We start from the raw sequence: 18,443 nt of genomic DNA on the forward strand, positions 1-18,443 counted from the left end.
AATCTATCGACAGTGAGTCTCCCTGTTATGCCGTAAGTTTTCAAAAAGGCAGTTTATGAAATTTTTAAAATTAAAGTGTGTTTTTTACATACTACATAATATTTGGGTCAATTTTCAAAGTTTGGTGAGAGGGGAGGTCTATCGAGCCCTACCTGCCTCTTTCCTTCTTCAGCGCAGACAAAATTTCTGCCCATTAGCACACGATTTCTTTCTTTTTTTTTGTTCTTGCCCGTGGAGAAGGGTCGTCTTCTTTTCACAGAAGCTCTCTGCATGCAACTGCTCATTCTCGTAGCGCAGGTTTGCATCAGCTCCTCTTCCGCATCTCTCTCGAGGTAAGGCGTGCACTTGCCTCTTTCTATCGCGTTCTATTTCCAAACAGCGTGTGTTTCCTGTTTGCCTTTCCCCAAATCGCAGCCTTAGTCTTCTTCTTCGCCTGCTCTTAAATCCCATCAATGGAAAAACAGAAAAGCAATAAAGGGAGAGAGAAGGGAAATAAAGCAGATTCTGTCATATGAAAAACTGGTTGTTCACCTCGAAAATGCTCTTATCTGTTGTGCTGTTTCGTATGCTGACACAAACTGCTGATCCCCAACCCAAGGCTCCCATGCCCACCACGTATTTTTAAATGATTGGCTCAGCAGAATTGGCTTCACACTCTCTTTTTGTCCCCTTAAGCTCCTTTCTTTTATTAGAGACCTTATTGAAGCAGGAAATGTGGTTAAACTGATGATAAAAAGATGTTTCCATACAACATTTCTCGCCTATGATTCCGTTGTTAGGTACTGGCAAGGCTCAGTCACTACATTTGCTCCAGTGGGGGATTTTCATATATATATATATGTATATATATAACAAAGCAAATAGTGAATATGTTAATGTGAAAATAAATAAACATTGAAGGGCTGATGTGGGCAGTTCATATGTGGCTCCATCAATGATTTGCGTTCAGTTTCAATCAGTGTGGACGGCTTGTCTGTCTTTGCCCCTGATCTCATTCTAATGCATTTGTTTTGTAGTGTTGCGGTCTGTTGGATGCCCTTTTAAAAATTTTGAAATTTTAATTAGAAAGCCGTTTTGATATTTAAATTTTAACACAAGTACAGTAAAATACTATTGGGTTGTATGATCAAAATATCAAAGTAAAAACGGCTGCATATTGTTAAAATCAACGCATTATTTATGTGATCATCTTGCTATCGGATAAGATAGGAATGCGGCCAAAATTGTTGCTATCAGCTTGTGACCTGTTGGCCACAACAGCGCCTTCCGGCTATGAACTAGCGTGCTTTGGAAAAGGGCCTGCTTACAGCATGGATGTTATATGAATATCGGACTTCCATGCGCTGACGTTTTTCTTTGTTGGTTGCTAAATGCTTTTATGATTTTATCTGTTTAGTTATATTTGGGTCTGTCCATCGTACTTCCTAGCATTAATGATATTATTGGCTTTTGCTTCAAATTGTATGGTTTCATCTTTTATTCTTGCCTAGTTCTAAATATTGCTTAGAACTTTCCCATAATTCTCCTTTTCTTGTGTTTACAGTTATGACTTGTGGCCTAATTTTGCTGATGGCTGGTCAAATTTGTCATGAGAAAGGGAAGCCTCTATGAGGCAGCACATTGTTGTAGACAAGCTTTAGCAGTCGTTGTCTGGTATGCCTTTTCTTCCTTTTTTTTTTTCCTTTCCTTCTTAGTTGGTGGCTTGCGCTTGTCTAAAACAGTCTTATTGTCAAAAAATGTTTCGCCTTAATGTAGCCCCAATTAATTGTCATAGTCATACAATATGGTGAAGGTTCATGGTTCCTTACAAGAATCAGTTGCTTTGTTCTTTGAAGAGGAAATCTGTTTTCTATAAATGTTGTAGAATAGCATAGTTTGATTTCTTTACTAATGTACTTTATATTTGGTTTTTTTTTCATTTGTATTATTCTTGCCTTGTGTGCTTGAGTGTTGTATGTTCATCTTGACTGCAAGCATTTTGTCTTTTGATCTTCTTGCATGTGATTATAATTTTTTGAATTTGCTGTGATTTTTACTGACCTTTAATAGTTTAATTAGGAAAAATTGTTTTCTGAGAACCAAAATTGGTTTCTGTTCTACTTTCTACAGAAATTGGGCAAAATAAAAAAATACAAAAAAAAAAAACAAAATTGTTCAAAAAATTCTGAATTTTGGTTTTCTAAAATCCTCTACTACTGTAGAGTAAAAAAAATCGTTAGTTTTGGTTTCAACTCTTTACGTTATAATGTCTTTTAACCCAGATTTGTGAACCTATCAGAAATCAAAAAGTCTGCCTCTGTTCTATATCCGAACACTTTTTTACTTTTACTTTTTTGCAGACAACCTTACATTCAGAGTCTAACAGTATCCAATCCCATAGTTCTCATTATCATTTCCCTAATGTTTTTACCAAAGCTGCTGAATAGGACTGGTTTATCCTGTGCTTCGATCAAGGAAAGGGAAGAGCCTAACCTAAACCTCTTGCAAAACTTTCAATCAGTTGATGACCTAACATTTATGAGAACTCGTCACCGTTAAACCAACTTTTTATGTAGAATATCATACTTTTATAGGAGAGTTGGTGAAGTTTGTTCTTCTGCCCATCTTATTTTCCGTTTACCCATCCTCTTTAGGGAGTAGAGTTCTGCCTCCTCGTGATATACCATTTGATGTCAAGAACTTTTGTAAAAGAAAAAGTTTTTAATTTTGTCTTAAACATTTTAAAAATGTCTTCTCTCACAATGATATGTCTTTGCTTTACTCTTGGTATCTTTCCAAGTAGGAGAGAATTCCAAGTTTTTGTTGTCAATCAATGGAAGAGGATAGCTGAAAAAAACTTAGATTTGAACAATAAGAAAAACTCCAATGAAGCTGAGGAAGTCAAGAATAGGAAATGCTATTGACTCTTGTGTTCAAACATTTGCAAGGATTTAACATGAAATTATACTGAGAGAAAAGCCACAATGCTCTGTAAGATCTTGGTAGGTAGCAAAATGTGAGTTGAGAGATAGGCACGGAGCTTGTGTAGTTATTCCTCTGAGTCAGTAATCGAGAGTACCGAGTAGACATAAAGTTGATTTATGTCTATTTCGCGAAGATAATGACTTATGAACTTTTGGTTCATCGAAAACCCGTAAGGTGAAGCGGATTCGACACGTGACAAAACTACACTTAACCACCAAACCGGTGGAGCTTCGTAGTAGCTTTTGAGGTGGTGAGGTATTCCCTCAAAGGTGAAGGTTGGCCTGAAAAAAAAAATGAAAGAAAAAGAAAAATCAAAAGGCAAAAAAACTCAATGCAAAAGAAAGAAAAACAAAAAAAAAAAAACCAAGAGAAAAAAACGAAAGGTGTCTGCCAAGAGATGAAAGACATGAAGGCTGAACTCGCAAGAATTGAATGTGACAATCTTTCGTGGATGTGCAATTTTGGGGTCAATATTTGCTCCTTTTTTTTTATTACCGAAGATGTCGAGGATGATTTCTCTATGTTCACATTTTGGAAATTGAAAGATATCCCTTTTAGAGGTTCGACGACACTGATGCGAAATGAATCCTAATGTTTGTACGGTACTATGGGCAAATGAATGAGATCAGAAGAGGTGAATATTTGAAAGCAACTTGCAAAATGCTGCACCAATGCCCCTGTACAGCATTCTAAGCATGAACATTTATAAAATAATTGTGTACTTAATGCTCATGTATTTTATGTGAGGTATACTATAGTTTCTTTATTTTTTTGTATTCATGCTTTCTTGTAGAAATGGTCTAACCCTTTTCTTCTCCCACATTTGGTGCAGGTGATATCTTTCATGCAGCTCCTAATATTGATCATTCACAGGAATTTGTACGCAAGGATATAAAGGTCTGGTTAAATTGGCTTCGGAATGATATTGGCTTTGATGGATGGAGCCTTGATTTTGTAAGGTGGATCAGATTTCTCACATATTAATTATTCTTTCAATTTCTGTGGTTTAGTCGTGCTGATATTCACGGCATTGTTCATTTGCAATGTGTCAAATTTTCAATGGGTATAGGGACATGTGGTTACATGATGCAGAATGTTCATAATCCGGATTTGTATGTAAAGAAGCAAAACATTAGTTAGCAATGTGTTGTTTGCAGGGGATTTTCAGGTCATTATGTGAAAGAGTATATTGAAGCTTCAAACCCTGCATTTGCTATAGGGGAATACTGGGACAGCTTGTCTTATGAAGGTGGCAACCTTTGCTACAATCAAGGTAGTCTTCTTTTTTTTTTTTTAATATCTCAGAGCTAGTTTTGATATTATTATTATCATATCTATGTTTCCAATTTTGTGCTTTCGAAGAACTTAATGCACCAGACTTTGTGTTCTTCTAACTTATGCTCTAATAGCTGTTCATCAACCATCATTTTGATTGTTGAAAATTGTGTCATTATTGTAGCTTAAAAAGCTGATATAATAGGATATTCAAGTGTTTTCCATATGACTGCCATGTCAACATTGTTAACTTGTATTATACTATTTTTTTATTTGTTCATATCGCTTCATAACTGCCTGTAGGTTGTTGGGCTTTTGTGGATTTAAAATTATTATGCTTAGATATTTAAAAGGGCATATAGTCTAGAAAAAGAAAGAGGATTGACTGTTGCTAAAAGATTTTCAATCCCTGAAAATGTTATTGACACCATAGTAAGTCAATATTGAAATCTGTATCACATGGGTGCTCCTAAATGGCTGCCGCACTCCTGTCACATCCATGTAGACATTTGCGCTGGTGCGGGTGCTTCTCTGACATAGCACATTCGGCTCAGTTAGCCGAACTGGCCAGAGCTAACCAATTTAAAACTGCACATAACTAAACTATCTAATATAAAAAGTTTATATGTTTGACACAGATTGAAATGTAAAGAAGAAGAGGGTGAACCAAAAATATTGTAAGGGAAAAAGCACCTTATCAATTGGCAAGTTAGTCTAGAGGCAACTCCTCCTATTGTTAGAGTAGCTTCTTTTAAATATGGTTGTAGAGCTTTGGTTAGTTGAGCCAGCAAAAAACCTCTAATAGATCCAATTGCATCACAACTTTAGCTGCAGTTGCTGTTTTTTCAAACCTTTTCAGCTTTGGGCACCTTGGTTTTATCTGTCCAAGTTCTTGGTAATCAAAGGAAATAATGTTTCTGTTGGATTCTTCATTGTTCTTGCTTTGGAGCTGGCCCAACAGCCAGCTCCTTTATCCTTCTTGTTTTCTTTTCTTCTATAAATGAGGGACTTGAGTTCCTTGCTTACGGCTATAAGGCCTGTTATTCTGTACTGTTTAAAGTTTCAGCAATGCATGTTTATGCACCTCTAATTTGAGGCTTTTCTTGAGTGAGTTCTTGGTAAGCCTGGTGCCCTCAAGTTTATGATATTGAAGAATCTCTGTCTGTTGGTCCAGCTCTGGTTGTCACCTAATACGTATTTCTGAACATCATTTTCCCTCCACTTTCTTTCTTTGGAAGATGAATTTCAATTTCCACATAAATATCTGGATGCTCCTGAATCAATAAACCACATACTACTTTAATGAGTTAAACCATCATCCATGCTACCGACAAGCAACACCAACCATGGGAAAATTGGTGCTGGATAGGTGAAGAGATTGTAATTCATCATTTCAGCCCTGCTCAGAATGACTGAATCATTAGTGGGATCAGTAGGTGCCTCTATCTCTGGTATTGCAACTTGAGCTCTAAGAGCATTTGGCTTAGGTGGTGGAAAATGCGGGCAGCCATTCTCGTCCCAACACCTGTCTTCTAGTTGCCTAGACCTGCCACAAAACACACACAGAAGTTTACTCTACTTCACACCCCTCAGCCATAACCCCTTCCTCTAGTACTCAAAAGGTGCCTCAATCACTTCATGAGGAAATTGCTAAAGCAGATGCTTGAGACTCTAGGTGACATTGAGGAAGAGAGACTGCAGACCTACTTAGATGATTGTAGGTATAAGCAAGAGTCGGAACATTAGATGCATCAGATGCAGTCAACATCTAAACTTTGGCCATGGAGTATTCAGATGACACATATAAGGAATCTAGCAACTATTTATGATGATCTTTTTGTTTGGCACAACATAAATCCCTATGAGCATTAAGTTTTTCAAAGCAGCCTTTTCCAAGGCATAATACTGCACCAAAGTCTGATCTCCTTACTGTATCTTATGACCTTCCTGCTCAACTTGAAGAATATGACTAACAGTAGTCTTCTGTCAGTACATACCATGCAGATGATCTCACTTTTTTTTTGTTGTGGTATAATAAATAAGCCCATGTGCAACATGAGGCAGCAAACTCTTCATAATATATAACATAACTATGTCATTTTCTTCTATGCATATAGCAGGAAATCTTAAACAATATATTATCTTAAAAAACTCTTGAACTCATAAAAAAGTTTTAATTTATCAAATTAAAAATTATTTATTTAATCAATCAATTAAATTACTTTGTATAATCATATAATATGTCCAAAAGTCCTAGGTATTTTATATATAACACATAATTTACAATAAGTGATCATCATGAAATAATAGTTTACTCAATTAAAATATGTTATTAGTAAAAAATTAACCAATTAATGTTCAATATTCATAATTTTTATAACTAAAGTATGAAAGCTTTTAAAATTCAGAGGATATAACTTAAAATTCGAATTAGGATTGAATTTTAAAAGCCCCCATCACCCCACGTTCCTACGCCGATGCTCGCAGTAAATCGGTGGATCCGTTGCCGGCCAATTAATATCCAAATACGTGTTTACTGACCCAATAAATTGTGATGCACGTCCAAAAAAACTGCCGGGTGTCAAAGTTTCCCCGTTTTTAGGAAATTTCATGTGAAAACAATCACTTATCTAAATCTACAAATTAGCCAATGCCAAATCGCACATTTTGGTTCTTTCTTTTGTAATTACAGAAAAAGATTTTGGTTTGACTTTTTTTTTATTAGCAAGTAGGGGTAGATGGACCTCTACCAAATGATGTTAAAAATGTGGAAATGTCTACATTTGCTAAAAATATGGAAATGTCGACATTGAGATCCAATCCGACGACAATGGGTTATCAGGACCAGATCACGATCTCGGTACAGAGCAGCTGGTTTTTTCATAGCAAAGACATTTCCAAAATTTTCCACAAACTTTTTAATATTTGTTGAAAACTTAAATCCTAAACAAGCGATCAATGTGGTGGTTCTTTTAGATAAATTACCATAAATGAGAAGTTTATTTGCTTTGAAAAAAAAATATTCTTGTTTTGGCATATCACCAATTCAGACCTATGGGACATTGAAAATAATTCAGCCAAGCAATTTGAGACCACGCAGTGAGCCGTCTATTTACCTAAGGGTCATGACTTCAGTTGGTTTCTCAATCCAGAATTGAACCCTTAAAACCACAAGTTCAAGAGGATCAAGTCCTGATCTTTTCAAAAACAGCACAACCTTCTGCCAGAGACTAAGGTCAAGCAAGGGCCACAACCTCTCTGCCTTGTCAACCAAGGTCCCCTTGACAAAAGGTCACGCCTTTCGACAACGGAAGACGCCTTAGTGAAAAAAATTTCTTGCAACCACTTAATCAATCGTCAATTGATATTCAGAAAAAAAAAATCAAAATCGGAAAAGCAAATCGATGGAGGTTGTTGCAGAATTCCAGTAGTTGTTGTAGATCGAGGGTCTAGAGAAAGAGAGAACAAACAAAACCGAGGGCTTTTTTGGCCAGTCCTCATTTCTGTTGGAAAGAAAGAGATGCTTGTACCTCAGTTGTCTCCGCCTACGCCTACTGGTGGTGATCTGCTGCCGCTGTCTACCGATGGATGATGACATATGCGAGCAAAAGCGTTTCCAGTTTCCTCAAAAAGATAATTTCGTCCAACCATAAACTTTCATATTAGATATGGATCCAAATCAGAGCATATCCAACCCATTAAAATATCAACCAGAACCGCGGAATGCAGACCCAATGCCGATAAGCAAAATAAAATTTAAGAACAAGAAGATCGAACAAGATGAAGACCAATGTTTATACCCCTGATCATGCAAAAAATTATGCATTATTTTTAACATGTAACAAGATGGGTAGAATTTAAAAAACTGATTTTCATGAAAAACAAATGCTTACCAATGGGCATGTCATCAATTGTGTAGTCCATGAATTTTGAACACTAGCAGCATGAACAAGATCTATACGTGCACATCTAGTTAGTAGAAAAGCAACTGCACATATAAATTACATAACTGTAAAGAAAGTACTTAAAACTTATCATCTTAGATTGAATCTACAACCTTGCACCAACAGACAAATTTACCATTATTACACTCAATAAACAAGACACTATTGCTATGAAAGTAGATTACAAAAATACATGGCTATAAAGAAGACTTTTAATCCTAGTCATAGTCATGCAAAGAAAAACAAGACAGGAGAACATAGCCTAATGGGATTAATAAGTTTCCCATTTTCCAAGCCAAATTCACAAGAACATTTGTCCAATCCACAGCTTATTAAGAACTGAGGTAAGTGGAACACATACAGGCTGAATACCACACACAAAGTCCAGTCTGTCAGTGTAACAGCATCAATGACTTGCTCCTCGTGCTCCAAACCAGTTTTGGTATGTATACCAATGTATTTCCTGTCAACAACAGTCTTAATCAGTGTTATAAAAACCTCACTGTGAATCAAACTGGTTAGGGTGCCCATTTGGTGAATTGGCTGATTCAACGACTCAATCAGTTGGGCTTAGAAACAAATATTATTTACTTTTGTCAAAGAATAAATAAAATAAGAAAAATCTCAAAAGACTTGAGAATATAACAAAAAAAGTGACAGCAAGTCTATATCATCAGTTTGCCAGCAATTTGCTCCACACTTGTGCTTCATAATTTGTTTCCCTTTTGATCAAGATGACATTTGTGATTCATAATTTGTTTCTCTTTTGATCAAGATGACGGCCAAACAGCTCATAATATTTGGCATCTTCTGTTGCAGCATCGTTTCAACAGGCCAAAGCGACAGATGCTCACAGCAAAAAGAAAATAGGAGGAAAATGAAAAGTTGTCTTATGGCAATTTTCAAAAGCAGCCTTCAGAATAGTGTTTAGGAGATGAGGAGACCCTCTGACTTTGCAGCTAAGAAAAGAGATGTTGTGGCAAACAACTGCATGGACAAAAAACTTGCATAAGTAACTCTCCCTATGAGGCACATATCATTTCTAAGAAAGAACATGAATTTGCTTCTACTAGTGCATACATCCTATATGGAAAATATGGTCTCTTCTACTTTAAGTCACTTTGTCAAGTTTCTTCAATTTCTTCCTTTTCCTTTACAATTAGATTTTCACATGTGTACAAGGAAAAAAATGCTATAATACAGGTTTTCATACAAGAACTTGCCAAAGTCCAGCTTGAACTCTGCAAACCTACATCAAATGTGCGAAATTTTGGAGGAAAGAAATATTTTATAGGCACAACATAATTGTGGTAATCTGTACAGCAATTGTCTGTTCCATAAAAAAAAGTCAAAAACAAAGAGAAATTAGAACATAGTAACAGCATTAAAATCCTATATGACAAACTACCTGAACCCTTACTATCTTGGAGAAATTCAACAATGACATCAAAAGACAGCGGACACTTATGTCAAAACATAGAAGTACCAACAAGAAGAAACACGAGAACATCCTTTTCAGTGACAATGATGCATATATACTTCCATTCTTTAATCGTTATTGACATCCCAAGCTGTGGAGGTGGCACCTTCAGTTGAACTTGAGCATCAGATGACAATTGGTTTGGAGAAAACAGAGCTTTACATGCTTGTTTACATATCAGAGAGTACAATGCAAATGCCCCACCTGCAATAAAATTGAGCAGCCAAAGGCAGGTCCTGCAATTAGATCTGATAACTAAGATTTAGTTACAAGCACAAAAAGAAAGCATGCTTTCAACTGTATGAATTGACATGTTAACTCTGAAAATAAAAACACTATATATGCACATTTGAACAGTGGGCCCAGTTCTAGCCTTCTAGGCTGCACTAATACACCACTCAGCCATATCCACTTGCATTGTGATATTTTAGAAATGCCATAAGAATTCAAGCACTAGCTGCACATCATCAAATACATGTTCTTCAGTACTTGTGCATGTGCACATCTGTCTTTCTACTTGGGTATGAGAGAGAGAGACACACGCACATGTTCATGACAGAGACCCTGAGTCATATCTTCCATATGCTTTAAACCACAACAAACATAAAAAGGAAATTTCTTGTCTCTAGTTGTATTAACTACTTTGGTTTTTCCAGAAAAGTTGTCGTTGAGGCATCAGAGGCTCATGGTTCACCGACCACAACAGGCCTGGCAGGCAACCAAGTTCAGGAAAACCCAAAATGTTAGGATCAAGTTCACGAATTCATGCAATGCATAAAATGCTTGCCATATCAAGTATTAGGAATTATTCTTGGGAATATATATATATATATATATATATATATCACTGTTCACCTTCTAATTCACGGGCATTACCTACACAACATCTGGATAAGAACATCAAAAACCAATAACAAATCTAAAAACAAGCTTTCCATGACATTCTGAAATAAGCCTTAGCTGTGTCATTTTCACGCCTAAAAAAGCTTACATTCTGATATAATGTTGGACCAACCTCAACCCACCTTCTCCTCGAATGTAGGAAAAACATCTCCTGCAATAGCCTCGACTACCATGAGACAAGAAGAAACAAGAAGAAACTGGATACTAACCTGGTCCAAAACTATGAAGGACCCAGCTGTTGAAGCAAAGGCATGGGTGGGTAGTTGGTGACAATGAAGAATAACTCCACCCCCATTTTGAAAAACCATGTATTGCAAGCCAAGACAAATATTAGATGAAGCCAAAAACAAAACTCATGCAACTTCAAAAGGATAGAACTTTTCAAAAATGTCATAGTTCAAAACTGAACCAGTACTTTTGAAAACAGATAAGAAATATTCCATCCATGATATCCTCAACCCTAAGTCTAGGTTGTCATTGAAATACAGGTTGAAGACAATTCAATGGGCTGAATACACTCGGTTAAGATGGAATAATGGGTCAGGTTCCCAAATGATCTGCCTCTCCTAAGATAGAAGAAAGATGGACAAATTGTCACATTCAACATAAGTGGACTAGGTTTGAGGAGTTTCATCTATTCTATGAGCGGACCAATGGTTTGTTAATGAAATGGCAAACACCCTTCAAGACCAAAGGGGATTGGTTAGTTCCTCTTATGCCTAGAAAACCTCGAAACATAACAAGAGATGTCAAGTTTTTACTTTGAAATTGTTCAAAATTATCACTTTAATTCATAAGTTTGAGTGCTCATGTTGTGCAAATAATATGTCATTCATTTGCCCATAGTACCGTACAAGCATTAGGATTCATTTCGCATCAGTGTCGTCGAACCTCTAGAAGGGATATCTTCCAATTTCCAAAATGTGAACATAAAGAAATCATCCTCGACATCTTCGGTAATAAAAAAAAGGAGCAGATATTGACCCCAAAATTTCACATCCACGATAGATTGTCACATTCAATTCTTACGAGTTCAGCCTCAATGTCTTTCATCTCTTGGCAGGCACCTTTCGTTTTTTTCTCTCGGTTTTTTTTTTTTGTTTTTCTTTCTTTTGCATTGAGCTTTATCCCTTTTGATTTTTCTTTTCCTTTCATTTTTTTTTCAGGCCGACCTTCACCTTTGAAGGAATACCTCACCACCTCAAAGGCTACTACGAAGCTCCACCGGTTTGGTGGTTAAGTGTAGCTTTGTCACGTGTCGAACCCGCTTCACCTTACGGGTTTTCGACGAGCCAAAAGTTCATAAGTCATTATCTTCGCGAAATAGACATAAATCAACTTTATGTCTACTCGGTACTCTCGATTACTGACGCAGAGGAACAACTACACAAGCCCCGAGCCCATCCCTCAACTCACATTTTGCTACCTAGGCTTTTCTCTCAGTATATTTTCATGTTAATTGCAAATGTTTGAACACAAGAGTCAATAGCATTTCCTATTCTTGACTTCCTCAAGCTTCATTGGAGTTTTTCTTATTGTTCAGATCTAAGATTTTTTCAGCTATCCTCTTCCATTGATTGACAACAAAAACTTGAAATTCTCTCCTACTTGGAAAGATACCAAGAGTAAAGCAAAGACATATCATTGTGAGAGAAGACATTTTTAAAATGTTTTAAACAAAATTAAAAACTTTTTCTTTTACAAAAGTTCTTGACATCAAATGGTATATCACCAGGAGGCAGAACTCCACTCCCTAAACAGGATGGGTAAATGGAAAATAAGATGGGTAGAAGAACAAACTTCACCAACTCTCCTATAAAAGTATGATATTCTACATAAAAAGTTGGTTTAACGGTGACGAGTTCTCATAAATGTTAGGTCATCAACTGATTGAAAGTTTTGCAAGAGGTTTAGGTTAGGCTCTTCCCTTTCCTTGATCGAAGCCCAGGATAAACCAGTCCTATTCAGCAGCTTTTGTAAAACCATTAGGGAAATGATAATGACAACAATGGGATTGGACACTATTAGACTCTGAATGTAAGGCTGTCTGCAGAAAGCAAAAGTAAAAAAGTGTTCGGACATAGAACAGAGGCAGACTTTTTGATTTCTGACAGGTTCACAAATTTGGGTTAAAAGACATTATAATGTAAATAGTTGAAACCAAAACTAAGGATTTTTTTTACTCTACAGTAGTAGAGGATTTTAGAAAACCAAAATTCAGAACTTTTTGAACAATTTTGGTTTTTTTTTTGTATTTTTTTATTATGCCCAATTTCTGTAGAAAGTAGAGCATAATAAAAGTTCTCAGAAAACAATTTTCTCCTAATTAAACTATTAAAGATCAGTAAAAGTCACAGAAAATTCAAAAAATTATAATCACATGTAAGAAGATCAAAAGACAAAATGCTTGCAGTCAAGATGAATATACAACACTCAAGCACACAAGGCAAGAATAATACGAATGAAAAGAAAACCAAATGTAAAGTACATTAGTAAAGAAATCAAACTATGCTATTCTATAGAATTTATAGAAAACAGATTTCCTCTTCAAAGAACAAAGCAACTCACTTCTTGTAAGGAACCATGAACCTTCACCATATTGTATGACAATTAATTGGAGCTACATTAAGGGGAAACATTTTTGGACAATAAGGCTGTCTTAGACAAGCGCAAGCCACCAACTAAGAAGGAAAGGAAAAAATGCATACCAGACAACGACTGCTAAAGCTTGTCTACAACAATGTGCTGCCTCATAGAGGCTTCCCTTTCTCACGACAAATTTGACCCGCCATCAGCAAGATTAGGACACAAGTCATAACTGCAAATACAAGAAAAGGAGAATTATAGGAAAGATCTAAGCAATATTTAGAACTAGGCAAGAATAAGAGATGAAACCATACAATTTGAAGCAAAAGCCAATAATGTCATTAATGCTAGGAAGTACGATGGACAGGCCCAAATATAACTAAACAGATAAAATCATAAAAGCATTTAGCAACCAACAAAGAAAAACGTCAGCGCATGGAAGTTCGATATTCATATAGCATCCATGCTGTAAGCAGGCCCTTTTCCAAAGCACGCTAGTTCATAGCTGGAAGGCACTGCTGTGGCCAACAAGTCACAAGCTGATAGCAACAATTTTGGCCGCATTCCTATCTTATCCGATAGCGAGATGATCACATCTGCAACAATGTATTGATTTTAACAATATACAGCCGTTTTTACTTTGATATTTTGATCATACAACCAAATAGTATTTTACTGTACTTGTGTTAAAATTTAAATATCAAAATGGCTTTCTAATTAAAATTTCAAAATTTTTAAAAGGGCATCCAACAGACCGTAACACCGCAAAACAAATGCATTAGAATGAGATCAGGGGCAAAGACAGAAAAGCCGTCCACACTGATTGAAACTGAACGCAAATCATTGATGGAGCCACATATGAACTGCCCACATCAGCCCTTCAATGTCTATTTATTTTCACATTAACATATTCAACTATTTGCTTTGTTATATATATACATATATATATATGAAAATCCGCCACTCGAGCAAATGTTAGTGACTGAGCCTTGCCAATACCTAACGACGGAATCATAGGCGAGAAATGTTGTATGGAATCATCTTTTTATCATCAGTTTAACCACATTTCCTGCTTCAATAAGGTCTCTAATAAAAGAAAGGAGCTTAAGGCGATAAAAAGAGAGCGTGAAGCCAATTCTACTGAGCCAATCATTTTAAAATATGTGGGCATGGGAGCCTTGGTTTGGGGATCAGCAGTTTGTGTCAGCATACGAAACAACACAACAGATAAGAGCATTTTCGAGGTGAACAACCATTTTTTCATATGACAGAATCTGCATTATTTCCCCTCTCTCTCCCTTTATTGCTTTTCTGTTTTTCCATTGATGGGATTTAAAAGCAGGCGAAGAAGAAGACTAAGGCTGCAATTTGGGGAAAGGCAAACAGGAAACACAGGCTGTTTGGAAACAAAACGCGATAGAAAGAGGCAAGCCCACGCCTTACCTCAACAGAGATGCGGAAGAGGAGCTGATGCAGACCTGCAACAATGAGCAGCTGCATGCGGAGAGCCTCTGCGAGAAGAAGACGACCCTTCTCCACGGGCAAGGACAAAAAAGAAAAAGAAATTGTGTGCTAATGGGCAGAAATTTTGTCCGCGCTGAAGAAGGAAAGAGGCGGGTAGGGCTCAATAGACCTCCCCTCTCACCAAACTTTGAAAATCGACCCAAATATTATGTAGTATTTCAAAAACACACTTTAATTTTAAAAATTTCATAAATTGCCTTTTTGAAAACTTACGGGCGTAACAGGGAGACTCACTACCGATAGATTCAATAGATTCGAGAGTGCATATGGGATGTCCGGAGCAACAAGTGATTTAGAGGCTTTAGGTGCTTGCACTAGTGCAACAACTCCAAGAACTTATCGGGTGTCATCAGCAGTAAATTCTGCTCTTTGACGTGAAGGGCTTTTCCTCCCACCTTCTTGAGTATGAAGATGGATGACTAATCTTCTTTGGGGAAGCTTCACTGCATTAGATTCTTGTCCAGAATTTCCCAAATTAGGGGACTTTTAGGTAAGCGGTTTTTCCAAATTTTCTAAACTATTGATCATCCGATCGACGGGAGAAGAACAAGAAAGTTTATGAAAAGGACCATTAGTATCTCAAGAAATCTTTGAGAACGAAAGTCTTTTTAAGGAAATTTCTTTTTGACTTTCAAAGAACAAAGATATATATAAGAATATACCCACATTTTCATAAACTAAATGAATATATACCTTCTAAAAAGTATAGATTCAAACAACAACAACAATAATATGCAGCCTTACTAGAATAAGTCTATAGGAAGCATTGAAATAGGATGTAAAAGGACAGGATCATCATCATTTTCTAACAAAAGTTAATCACAAGCGAGACACCTTTGGTATTACTTATATAATGTGGCCATTATCATGAGGAAAAGAACTTGTTCATCATGATGTTATAGAGTTAAAACCTGCAAAAGTTATTCGGGGAGTTCCAAATCTAGCAATTTCAAGCCAATATTAGTTGTTTAATAGAATAAGTAAGCTGGGTTAAGCAAATTTATATGTTGAGAGATGAATTCCGGTGTTGAACTCTTGGCCTCCTTCAATCTATCATGAAAGGTGTTCAGGTTAACACTCATGTCAAGTAAAATGGATCTCTTATCGTATGGTTGTAATGCACCTTTAAGTAATTCGAACATGCATGCTTGTTGTAGAAGTTTACAGCCGGATTTTGCACACACAAAAACAAGTTGGACCTGACAAAATGGTATTTCTAAAAGCTTATTGATTGAGATCACACTCCCAGAATCTCAGCCTTGCTGAATTATTTAATCAAATTTGACAACACGGACGTAATGTGTATAATTAATTCTATAACTTTCAACTCTTGAAAAGCTCATATACCCATTACATACCAACAGGCCCAACCAGCTGTACTACCATCATTAGAGAGAAACTTACAGTATTATATATATATATATATATATATATATATATATATATATACAAAAACTAGTCGAAACATCGTCAAAGTTGCTTGGAGGACTGGCCATTAGCTTATATGGTTATGTAAATATTCAAACCATACATCGACGCCAAAATCGCTAATGTAATTTACGTCTAATATAAAAATTTCCAGTTTATTCGTGTCCAAGATATTGCATGCTGACCCAGTTAAACCCCTCCAAATGAGCAGCAATCCAGATCGTCCTCAGAGGACTCTTCTTCGCAAAGATGAAGTCAACTGGGTGTAAAACATTTTTCGACAACCCTGGAAACTTTAACCCTCACTCCAGCATAATCACGGCACCAATTTTCGGACCAGCTCGTCAGAAAAACACAAACTTAGCTCCTCCGATAACAATTGACTGATAGTGATACATAAAAACAATCCATAACAATCAGTATGATATAACTTATAGTCTTATACCAACAATAGGTGCACAACCGCTAGAACCAATTATTATGGGCAAGTTCCGTCAGCTGCTCAGCCTACATCCTAGCAGATCTTTATGTTGCCAGAACAGTATTACAAACAGCTCCTCCTTTATCCCATTCTATGGTGAATGCTGACATTCAAGTCAATATTCAAACTTTCCAAAATTATAGTTATCACTAAGCAATCAATGTGCAGCAAATTAAACACAAAAACAAATGCATCCATCCCACACGAGGTGCATCCAGCAACAAGTTCCAACTCTTTATAGGCCAAAATTCTAAAATCCAAAATTAGTAAATCACACAAAACAGTGCACGTGATTAGCAATTATAGTTGACCCTTATCAAATGCACGTGAATAGTGATTATAATTGACACCTAACAAACAGAATCTATTTCCTTAGCATAAAGAATCTTACCTCAACAAGAAGAAAGCGTAGAAACCTAAAAAGCTAGCAAAAAGTTCCAACTCAAATATGGATATATGGAGTAGTAGTAGTAGTGGTGGTACCTGGAGAAATTCAGCAACAGAAACGGAGGAAAGGAATATAGAGATAGACATCTTGATCTTGTACCTAAAAAAAATGACCAGTTATATGAATTTGTAACTAAAAGAGTACGCATAGTTTCCTTGTAAAGTGAAAAGCACACAAACCACGTGCAGTTTATTTTAGCATTTGATTCAACAAAAATGATAGTTTATCAATAATATACCGAATAACACATAACAAACTAAGGTCCACTTAGGATAACCATATAAACATGTAGATTTGAATCACGTTAACTACCTCAAACAACAAAACAATATGTGAATGTCAAACAAAATTATTCACAAAAGAACCGGCCCTGAGAATGAAGAAACCAAAACACTGAAAGCAGGAGAGGTAGCATCTACTTTCCTCTCATAATCGACATCAGAAGACTGAACCATGTATTAGAACCAATATATAGAAAAGGAAACAAGAACTGTAGGATAACCATATAAGCAACCCTATGACCGGTAGGTTGCCGCCCTAAACCATCACATTGTACGGAGTTTTTCAAGAAACAAATGGACAAGGAGAACACCTCAAGAAAACAAAACCAAGTCGGGAAAGAAGGATCCCAATATGAGCGAATATTAGAAACAGGCCCAACATCAACCTAACGGGCGACCCAAGGCGGTAGACCCAGCAGGGACAACAGCAACAACCTAAGCTGCGACCCACGACAGAACGAGCAGGAACCCAAGCGGCGGACTAACAGAAGGCGGTAGCAGACCCGATGGCGAGCCAAATATCAGAAATCAGCAACAATTTCAACAGAAGAACCCAAATAAAAACCCCAAAGCAGAGAGCCAAAATGAAATCAAACTGAAACCACGTACGAACACAAATGCAGGGTGGAGATGGCTGTCAGCAGCCATCGCCGGTGTGCCATCGCAAACCGACGATGGCAAACAAAACAGAAACAAGAGATGAAGAAATCAAGAACTCGTATAAATCTTTCCCCCCTCAATTCGGCACACCGGCGATGGCAAACAAGACAGAAACAAGAGAGGAAAATACCAAGAACCCGTATAAATCTTTCCCCTCTCAATTCGGCACACCAGCGATGGCAAACAAAACATAAAAAGAGATGACGATATCAAGAACCCGAATAAATCTTTCCCCCCTCAATTCGGCACACCGGCAATGGCAAACAAAACAGAAACAAGAGAGAGAGAGAGAGAGAGAGAGTCTTGCCTGCCTGCTGCGAGTGGGCATCCCGATCACGAAAATGCCGCCACAGATCTTCTCATCCTTTACAGCATAAGCATCGCCCTCCGATGGTGATGTTCTTTCGTCTGTAATCAACAATGACTCTCCTCCTAGTGGACGCTTCCACCGACTTAATATGGTGACCCA

At 36.9% G+C, this 18,443-nt stretch overlaps 2 long non-coding RNA genes across 8 annotated transcripts; one reads left to right on the forward strand and one right to left on the reverse strand.

Moving 5' to 3' along the window:
- The first annotated feature begins 1,521 nt into the window (after positions 1-1,521).
- On the forward strand, positions 1,522-9,141 carry LOC116257470 (uncharacterized). The gene is made up of 4 exons (XR_004173410.2): positions 1,522-1,653; positions 3,797-3,923; positions 4,122-4,237; positions 9,003-9,141. It is a non-coding gene; the product is annotated as an uncharacterized LOC116257470 (long non-coding RNA).
- LOC116257471 (uncharacterized) lies at positions 4,244-17,136 on the reverse strand. 7 transcript variants are annotated; one of them, XR_004173411.2, is made up of 4 exons: positions 17,069-17,136; positions 13,275-13,384; positions 7,770-9,867; positions 4,244-5,785 (listed from the first exon to the last, which is right to left on the reverse strand). It is a non-coding gene; the product is annotated as an uncharacterized LOC116257471 (long non-coding RNA). The 7 variants fall into 7 exon arrangements; XR_004173412.2 differs by lacking the exon at positions 4,244-5,785 and having other exon boundaries at positions 6,534-8,041; positions 8,133-9,867; XR_004173413.1 differs by lacking the exon at positions 4,244-5,785 and adding an exon at positions 10,776-10,849 and having other exon boundaries at positions 8,241-9,867.
- Positions 17,137-18,443: the final 1,307 nt, after the last annotated feature.

Source organism: Nymphaea colorata, chromosome 7, assembly GCF_008831285.2.
Source record: "Nymphaea colorata isolate Beijing-Zhang1983 chromosome 7, ASM883128v2, whole genome shotgun sequence".
Classification (NCBI taxonomy): Eukaryota; Viridiplantae; Streptophyta; class Magnoliopsida; order Nymphaeales; family Nymphaeaceae; genus Nymphaea; species Nymphaea colorata.